The sequence below is a fragment of the Gossypium raimondii genome, chromosome 2 (genome assembly GCF_025698545.1).
Source record: "Gossypium raimondii isolate GPD5lz chromosome 2, ASM2569854v1, whole genome shotgun sequence".
NCBI classification, from domain to species: Eukaryota; Viridiplantae; Streptophyta; class Magnoliopsida; order Malvales; family Malvaceae; genus Gossypium; species Gossypium raimondii.
In genome coordinates, this window is record NC_068566.1 from 16,134,479 (window position 1) to 16,143,801 (window position 9,323).

At 33.5% G+C, this 9,323-nt stretch overlaps 1 non-coding gene across 1 annotated transcript; it reads right to left on the reverse strand.

Moving 5' to 3' along the window:
• Positions 1 to 3,511: 3,511 nt before the first annotated feature.
• Positions 3,512 to 3,617, reverse strand: LOC128039538 (small nucleolar RNA R71). Its single transcript, XR_008194038.1, has one exon. It is a non-coding gene; the product is annotated as a small nucleolar RNA R71 (small nucleolar RNA).
• Between the last annotated feature and the right edge of the window lie 5,706 nt (positions 3,618 to 9,323).

Here is a 9,323-nt window from a genome sequence, read left to right on the forward strand (position 1 = left end):
GATTATAAAAGATCGAGTTGCCATAAAAGATTTTTTGGAACATTGTGAGCATGATGAGAATGAACTAAGTCAAATGAAGTAATTATTCTAGCCTATTCATTTTATTATTGTTGAAATCTTGTGAATTCTACTGCTAAATCTATCTCATACATTTTAATTTTTCATTTTATTTGCATTTAGGTTAACATACACCGAGACATCAACCAATCAAAATTATTGTGTTTTCTTTTTACCAAATTACTAATATTAATTTTGCAAAAAATTGATTAAAATATACAGTCCTTGTAGAGACGATAAATTGTATACTTACTTATTACTTGATAACAACTGTGTACACTTACACAAACCCAAGCGTTACAGTTTTCCACACCAAATTTTCTAATAGTAACTCCCCATGGAACTCTAGTTAAGTTAGAATGATGTCCAAATGTTACACGATTATTAGTACATGTGAATGTCTAAGGAATTAGATTCATCTACTAATCGAATGGAAATTCATGTTCGTACTAGTTGATCATAATCACCCCATGGTGGCTTGATTCAGTAGGTGTGATAATTATTGTTGCAATTACTTACAAATGTTTTCAAGGTTTAATGTAAGATGCATGCATCATCTTAATGCATACCATAATGTTGCAAAATGTTTTCAAAAATTTTCTTAAAACAAAGATATCAATATATGAATGTTTTATTTTTAGTTCAAAAATGACACCAACTCCCTTATTGAACATATTGAAAACAAACTGAATAGAAACAACTATAAAGAATGAAAGATGAACCAGATTATTGTCTTTCACTGTGAGAAACATAAAACAGTTTTCGATACTAAGTGTCCTCCAACGACTCAAGCTGAGGCTAGAAAGCGTCGGGAAGAGTCTGATGAGATAACTCATTGCTATATGCTAGCAAGCGTGACCAACACTTCTAAAGTGATTCTAGATAATCTAAAACTATCTTGGCTCGATAGTCTATTATAACTACCTTAAAGAAATCCCAACAAAAGCCAAACACTCCAGTCAAAGGCCACATGATTACTCTTACTGGCTACTTTGCTGAGACCGTAAACAATGAGGACAATTTGGACCAAAACACACAAATAGATATGGTGTTCAAAAGCTTGTCCCAAGGATTTTTCTAGTTTTCGGGCCACATATAACCTTTGCAACAAAAAGCTAACTCTTACTGTAAACTCTAAATTATATAGATTTTTATAGATGTTTATGTCACCTTTTTACTTAGAATTTATGTTAATCCCTAGTATTTGAATATTCAATTGGGTGATTTTTGTTCATATTGAGACAATAGGCATAATTTTAGTAAAGTATTCAATTTTATGGATTTATGTATTAGATTTTTATAATTTAACTATCTTATGTTACTTAGTAATTTATGTGCTTTAATTGTTGCAATGAGACCATTGAATTAATAAGTGTGGGACCTTATTTAAATCATACATTGACATGAGTTATACTCCACCTCAATTGGGCAACAAAGACAACAAATTAAGTCAAGATAAGTCAATTTGATCCAGTTGAAGTTGTCTTGTTGAGAAGTGCAAGTCTGATAGTCATTTGGGTCACAAAACCATACAAGTATGGGGGAAAGTAGTCTGATTCAGCTAAGGCATCAAGAGTAGCCCAAATTAGCTATGGGGTAATAAATTTGGAGGCCCCAACACTTGTGAAAAAAATAAAAAATCAGCCCCTAAGTAATACCCAAGAAACCGTCCAACCCCTTACATGACTCATGCATGAAATCAAGCATGAATCAAGCAACCACCAACCTCTTCCTCCACATTTCATGGTCGGCCAAGCAAGGGAGCATTTCAATGGATCTCCATGCTATTTTTAACAAACTCTCTAGCTATTCCTCTACTATAAATACCACCCCTCATTTTTCATTTCAAGCATCTTTCATTCATCTCTCAATTTACATTCTTATCATCTTTTCTTCCTATTCTTCCATGCATAACTCGTCCATTTCTCCACCTCCCTTAGCTAGCATTTCCTTTGTGGACAATCACTCTTGGTCGGCCACCTTGAGAAGCATTTTGTGAAGGAGCAATCACGAGAATTGGAGGAAGCGGTCTTCAAAGAATCACCAAAATCATCAAAAGTTTCTTCTTTCCTATTCTTTAATTTTGTTCTTAGTTATTCAACATGTTTTCAAATTGTTGTTATGTTTTTCCATTGACCATGATGACTTAATTTTGTTTAGCTAGAATAATTACGATGATTGAATAAAATTCATTTCATTCATGTTTATATTGTTTTGTGCCTCAGTTGTTCATGCTTCCAATTAAAATCATTATGTATTTCACCCATTAAAATATGTTTGAATGCATTAAAATTAGTTAGTCAATCTTAATCGATGATAACTAATGGACACGATAATTGGAAGGTGCATGCTTAATTTATATCCTAATCGGAATAAATTAGAGGCTTTTAATATACTAAGAGAACTTATTACCTTGCATAACTTTATGTTTATGTGATTAAATTGTTTCAAACCTAATTCATCCCTGTTACTTCACATAAATTCTAAGGAATCCTTGGTTAAATTATGACATTGGTTTATGCATATTTTTCTAAGTATAAGATTAGGTTGAACTTGTATGAGATTCCCAATTAATGAGCGATCGAGTTGCCATGAATTATTTTCTGAACATTGCTAAACATGATGAAAATGAATTGAGTAAAGTGTTGTAATTGTTCTAGCTTATTCATGTTATTATTGTTGAACTTGTGAAATTGCTACTAAACCATCACCCTGCATTTTGTTTCATCTCATTTGCATTTTGGTTAATTTGCATCAGTTAATTAATTTAATTTTAACATCTATCACTTCAAAATTATTGTGTTTTCTTTACCAACTTGTAAATTCATCATTTTGAAATTATTTGATTAGTAGATACAGTCTCTATGGAGACAATAACTCTTGCACTTACTTATTACTTGATAATAACTGTGTACACTTCCACAAACCTACACGTTACAAGTTTTTAGCGCCATTGTCAAGGACTATTAATTTAATAATTATTTGTGAAATTATTTCTCGCAATTTGGTTTATTTATTTTTATTCTTTTAATTTTAAATTTTTTGTGATTTACTTTCAGGTGTTTATGAGCACAGAATGAATCATCGATTTACTTTTTATAAGCCCTGAAATTGAGTGGACACTTCGACAAAGAAGACAAGAAAGACTAGCTTAGAGACTAGCCGTAGAAATGGACCTTGAAAATCAAGATGATGTTCAAGGAAATTGAGCCATTAATGCTCGTAATCCAATCCTTATTACTCGTAATCCAATCCTTATTGTTCATGGAGGTGAGTGATTCCTTCAAGATAGCCGGTGTAACTGAAGACATATTGAGGTTCAAGTTGTTTCCATACTTGTTGTGAGATTGAGCACAAGCATGACTTAATTCATTGCCACCACATTCAATTTCTAATTGGCAAGAATTAGTTGAACACTTTCTGGTAAAGTGTTTCCCACCTAGCAAAAATGCTAAACTACGAAATGAGACCACCACTTTTCAACAAATGGATGATGAATCCTTATATGAGGCATGGGAAAGATTCATGGAATTGCTTCATAGGTACCTTCACCATGAGATTCTATATTGCATCCAGTTGGAGACATTTTATAATGGTCTCAATGCACACACAAGGTTGGTGGTAGATGCTTCTACGAATGGTGCTCTCTTATCGAATTCTTATAATGAGGCTTAAAAAATCATCGAGACAATATCCAGTAACAACTACCAATGGCCAAAAATTTGAGCAACTTTAGAAAGACGAGTAGCTGAAGTGCATAAAGTAGATGCCCTCACTTCACTCTTAGCTCAGGTATCTTCTATCTTTTCAATGTTGAAATAGTTTACTACTAATGGTTTAAATCATGTTGCAGCTTAGCCACAGAGTCACTTTCATGTTATTTCCTACATATATTTTGGGGACGGTCATTCTTTTGAGAATTGTCCATCAAATCTTGAGTTTGTTTACTATGCAAGGAATCAATACCAAAATAGAAGTGGACAAGGACCACGGTCCAGCTTCTATAATCCTTCATGGCAAAACCATCCAAACTTTTCTTGGAGTAACCAAGAAGGAGGACCGAACAAGAACTACATGCAGCATAGATCAAATCAACCCCAAGGTTTCAATCACCAAGTTCAAAAACCACCACAAGATGAACCGTCTAACAATTTGGAGAATCTTTTTAAGGCATACATGTCGAAGAATGACACCTTAATCCAAATTCAAGCAGCAACACTGAAAATTTGGAGAACTAAGTAGGTTAGTTAGCTACAGAGCTTCGTAATAGACCGTAAGGAGCCTTGTCGAGTGACACAAAAAATCCAAAGAATTTGGGTAAGGAACACTGTAAAATAGTTGTTTTACAAAGTGGTATGACTTTGGAACCCAAGGAAGTGGAGGTTGAAGAAGAACATGTCAAGGAAAAGGAAAATCAACCAATAGTTGAAATTCTTGCACCAGAAGAGACGGATTCTACAAAGTCTGAAGAGGTAAAATCTAAACTAGTGAATTCTGATGAGCTAACACCTTCTTCAGATGCAGATACAATTCCTAAGAAAAGTTGTCTGATTCAAGCTAAAATTCCAACACCTATGTATCCACAAAGACTCAAGCAACAGAAATGGGATGTGCAATTCAAGATTTTTTTTGAATGTTCTAAAGCAGCTTCGCATCAATATGCCATTGGTAGAAGCCATAGAAAAAATGTCCAATTATGTCAAGTTCATGAAGGATATTCTGTCCAAGAATAAGAGACTTAGCGAATTCAAGACTGTAGCATTAACGAAGGAGAGCAGTGTGTTCCTACAGAACAAGCTACCTCCAAAATTGAAGGACCCTAGAAACTTCATTATACCTTGTAATATTAGAGAATCTTACTATGGTAAAGCTTTATGTGATTTAAGAACAAGCCTCAACTTGATGCCAAAGTCTATTTTCAAAATGTTGGGAATAGGTGAAGTAAGACCCACAACTGTGACACTCTAATTGGTTGATCGATCTCTAGCATACCCTGAAGGAAAGATTGATGATGTTTTGGTACGTGTAGATAAGTTTATCTTTCCTATTGATTTTATCGTTTTAGATTTTTAACTAGATAATAAAGTACCAATCATCCTAGGGAAACCTTTCCTATCAATAGGGAGAACATTAATAGACGGGCAGAAAGGTGAACTCAATATCCGAGTTCAAGATTACTAGGTGACTTTTAATGTTCTTAAAGCCATGAAGTTCTCTGATCCGGTGGAAAAATTCTTAGTACTAGAGGAGTTAGAATCCTTAGTTTCTATAGAATGGGAATACAATTCTGTAGAAGACTTATTGGAAAACACCTTAGGGTCTGAGCCATTGGTAGATGAACAAGGTAAGTAAAATATGGCTTTGATGGAAGTCAATCCAAATGATTATGTTCAGCCAACATGGTTTGAATCATTGGAGTTAGAAGCTTGAGAACACACGCAACCAGAGTAGTCAATCGAGGAACTACCCAAACTTGAACTTGAGGTACTTCTCTTTCATTTAAAATACGATTATTTAGGTAATTGTTCTACTTTACTTGTGGTTATTTCAGTAGAACTAACAGAACGCTAAGAGGAGGAGTTGATTGAAGTTTTGAAGAAATTCAAAAATGAAATTGGTTGGACTTTAGTTGATATCCGAGGAATAAGTCCTTCCTTTTATATGCATAAGATTATATCAGAGGAGGGCAAAAAAGCTAGAATCGAGGGACAGAAGAGTTTGATCCAATCTCGAGTATTTGATCTTAGGAAACTCGAATCTCAATGGGAAAAAGCAAGGATCATTTATCTCATCTATGATATTCTATGGGTGGGACTTGTACCAAAGAAAGAAGGTATCATAGATATGAAATGATTCATGACAATCACAAGTATGTAAAAGTGTGTGAATGATAGAAAGTTGAGCAAAGCAATGTAGAAAGTCCATTTCCCGCTGCTATTCCTTGATCTAATGTTGAATATAATTACTGGGAAATATTATCTTTTCTTTCTAGATGGGTATGATTGGTATGATAACTGGTCATTTGACATCACCTCGGTCAACGATGATCACCAGTGACATTGAGGGAGTTCTCTTCACTTTCTCTATCGTTATTTTATATTTAGTTTTTTTTTCATTTGAATAAATGTCATATTTAGAATTTCTTTTTCTTGAATTAATACATTAAATTAATTCTATCTACAGAGATTGGAACTTAAATGGGACCATTTGTGACCCCTCCAACCTTTCTTGGAAATTTAATTTAATGTAATTTTTTGAGAATAAATTTTCTAAGTAGCTCAAAAGGAACTTTTAATTTTTAATTTCAATTTCAATTTCAATTTTATTATTTTTTGGTCAATAAGATAGCAAGTTGGCCCAAGTACTAATCATTTTATTTTTTTAGTGCAATTTAATTTTTCAAGTATAAGAAATAATTGCAGTTTGGGCTTGAGGCCCAGAACAATGAAGAGGAAGAAAGTACCCACTTATTGTCGTCCATAGGTCCCACCAAAACCATAAATTTGCCGCCACATATATTTCCTTCCATGCCCTTCTACCCAAGTAACTTGTTTAGTGAAAGTTTTGCTAAATTTTTCCCTAGTTGACTACTATATAAGCCCCTTACTACCATCATATTCTCCACACTCAAAAACAAATAGCCTTAAACCCTAGCCTCAATATTTTCTCTTCTCCTTGTCGTCGGCCTCCAAGCTCCAAATTTCCTCTTAAAATTTTCTTTTCTTCCCTTCTTTCCATCGCACCTCCTCCTTACTGCAACAACATTTTCCCCTTTTTGTCGCCACATCGCTGCCGCAAATACCTATCACCGCAGCAAATCACCCCTACCCCTAGCCAAACTTTGCCACAACCTTCACCTCAAAAAACCAAAATTTTTCTTTTCTTTCGAGAAAAGTTATCATGTCTCGAAAGAGAACTAGATCTTCAAAGACTTTTGCCAAAAATCCAATCGTGATTCAAGATGAAGAAGAAAGAGAAAGATTTGATTCCATCTTCAAAAATCAGCCCATGATGCCAGAAAAAGGTTTCAATTTGGAAAGCAATAAAAAGATGATTGTGCCTTTGTCAATTAGGAAAACAATAGGGGCCTTAAATTGGAATTAATTTTGTGATGCACGATCACTGCTTGAAGAGGAATCGGTACGAGGGTTCTATGCCAATTTAACCACACCAGATGCTTTTAAAGTTCTTATTCATAAAAAGAAGGTACCCTTTACTTCTAAATCCATTCATGATTTGTTTAACCTACCTGATGTTGAAGAAGATGAATACTCTACCATGATGACAAATATAAATTAAGATTTTCTTCAACAAGTACTAAATGTCATTACAAATCTGGGATCCCAATAGATTATAAGAAAATATGGTAGTGATTCTTGTCGAAGGGAATACCTAAAACCAGTGGCTAAGGTATGGTTCTACTTTGTTCGATATAGCTTCATGCCTATCTCACATAGTTCCACCATCTCGATGGAACGAATTCTTTTCTTATATGCAATTATGATAGAAAAGTCCATCACTATTGGGAAAATTATTCTCAAGGAGATTCAAGATTGTGCTAAGAAAAAGGCAGAAAGTGTCTACTTTCCATTATTGATTACTTCACTTTGCTTGAGAGCCCAAGTTAAATCAAAAGCAAACCTAAAGAGCTGATATGTTCAAGGTTTCATAACAAGGCATTATCTTGAAAGGCTACTAGAAAATGTTGAACAATTGAACCAGGTCAAGATGAATAAGCCAGACGAACTAGAATATGAAGAATCGTCAAAAAAATCCAAGCCTAATCCTAAATCAGAAGATGAACTAAAAACAGCAAAATCTGAAGATGAACCAAATAGTCTTGAGCCAATAGAGCCAAACGTTGCTGAAATAGTGGAGCCAAATGTTAATCCTGAGTTGACCATTCCGATGACCACTTCTTCAAACACTATGAATAAATCAAAATTTCAACTATGATGAATATGTGGAAATATATGCAAAAATTAGAGATGATTCCATAAGGAATACTTTTAAAAATATCTCTAGCGGATTCATTTTTGAGTTCCCAGATCATATCTTTGAGACATGGCAAGAAGAGGTAATGAATACAAACGAGAACGAGAAGGCAAAAGAGCATGACAAAAGGGATGATACAAATGAATAAAATGGGGTTTCTTGTTCTTTTTCTTAGTATCATTCTTAAGAATCTTTATTTACTTTAGGAATATTTTGTTTTATGCATAATAAAAATTGAATAATTTGCAATACATGAATAAGTTAAGTCTAAATTTTGTTCTCTAATAAAAACCAAAGTAATATGGTAATGTGAATGTACATGTCTAGGATTGGATTGGCAAGAACAGACTTGGTATTTAAGAAGTCTTCATGACTCACATCTCTTAATTGCAATCCTACCTGATGTACAGTTTTCATTCATTGTTTTGTTATTATGCAATGAGGACATTACTTCTTTTTAAAGGGGGTAAGGGCCAATCTTGTATGTTTATGTTTTTTTTTTCACACATAAGTATGCTAAAATAAATAAGTGCTCAGAGAAATTTTTTGTTTATAAGTTAGCCTATATGAAATTATAATTGCTAATTTTGTTCAAGTTTTTTTTTGAATTTATGTTAGCATAATCATGAATTAGCTATGTTTAATAAGTTCCATGCAAAATTTTGCCATGAAATTTTTCTTTCTCTTTGAATTAGACATGCATGAAGGTTTAACTCTTTAGAATTTGGTTAGTAACTTTCTTGAGGCGAAATCCTAGGAGACATAAGAATCTAAAAAATGATATAGGCACATTTTGTTTTGACCATTTGAGCCTTTCAAGCTTACCGTAATTAAAATTAACCTTTGAAACCTTACTTTGAGATATATGGCCTATTGATTTGATCTACCTACATCATAAGCCAATTTACTATCTTTTCATAAATTTTATCCTAATTTTTGCAGCAACCTCTACTTACTTTGGTAAATAAATTTTGGGGAGAAGTCAAAAGAAGGTATTTGATGTGATTAAAAAAAATATCAAATGTTCAAAAAATTGATCAAATGATGTATGGTCAAATGTATGATCAAGTCATGAGAAATATGAGCTTCAAAATTAAGTTTGAGGGTGTTAACCCTAATGACAAAGGTGAATTGTGCTGCACAAGGTCCAAGGCAAGTTTAAGGTTATTTGAGCCTAAAAAAATCATTTCTCTTAATCCTTACCATGATCCTAGCCCCATTACAACCTTATGAAAGACCTATTGATTTTATCATTATGTCGACTACATTAG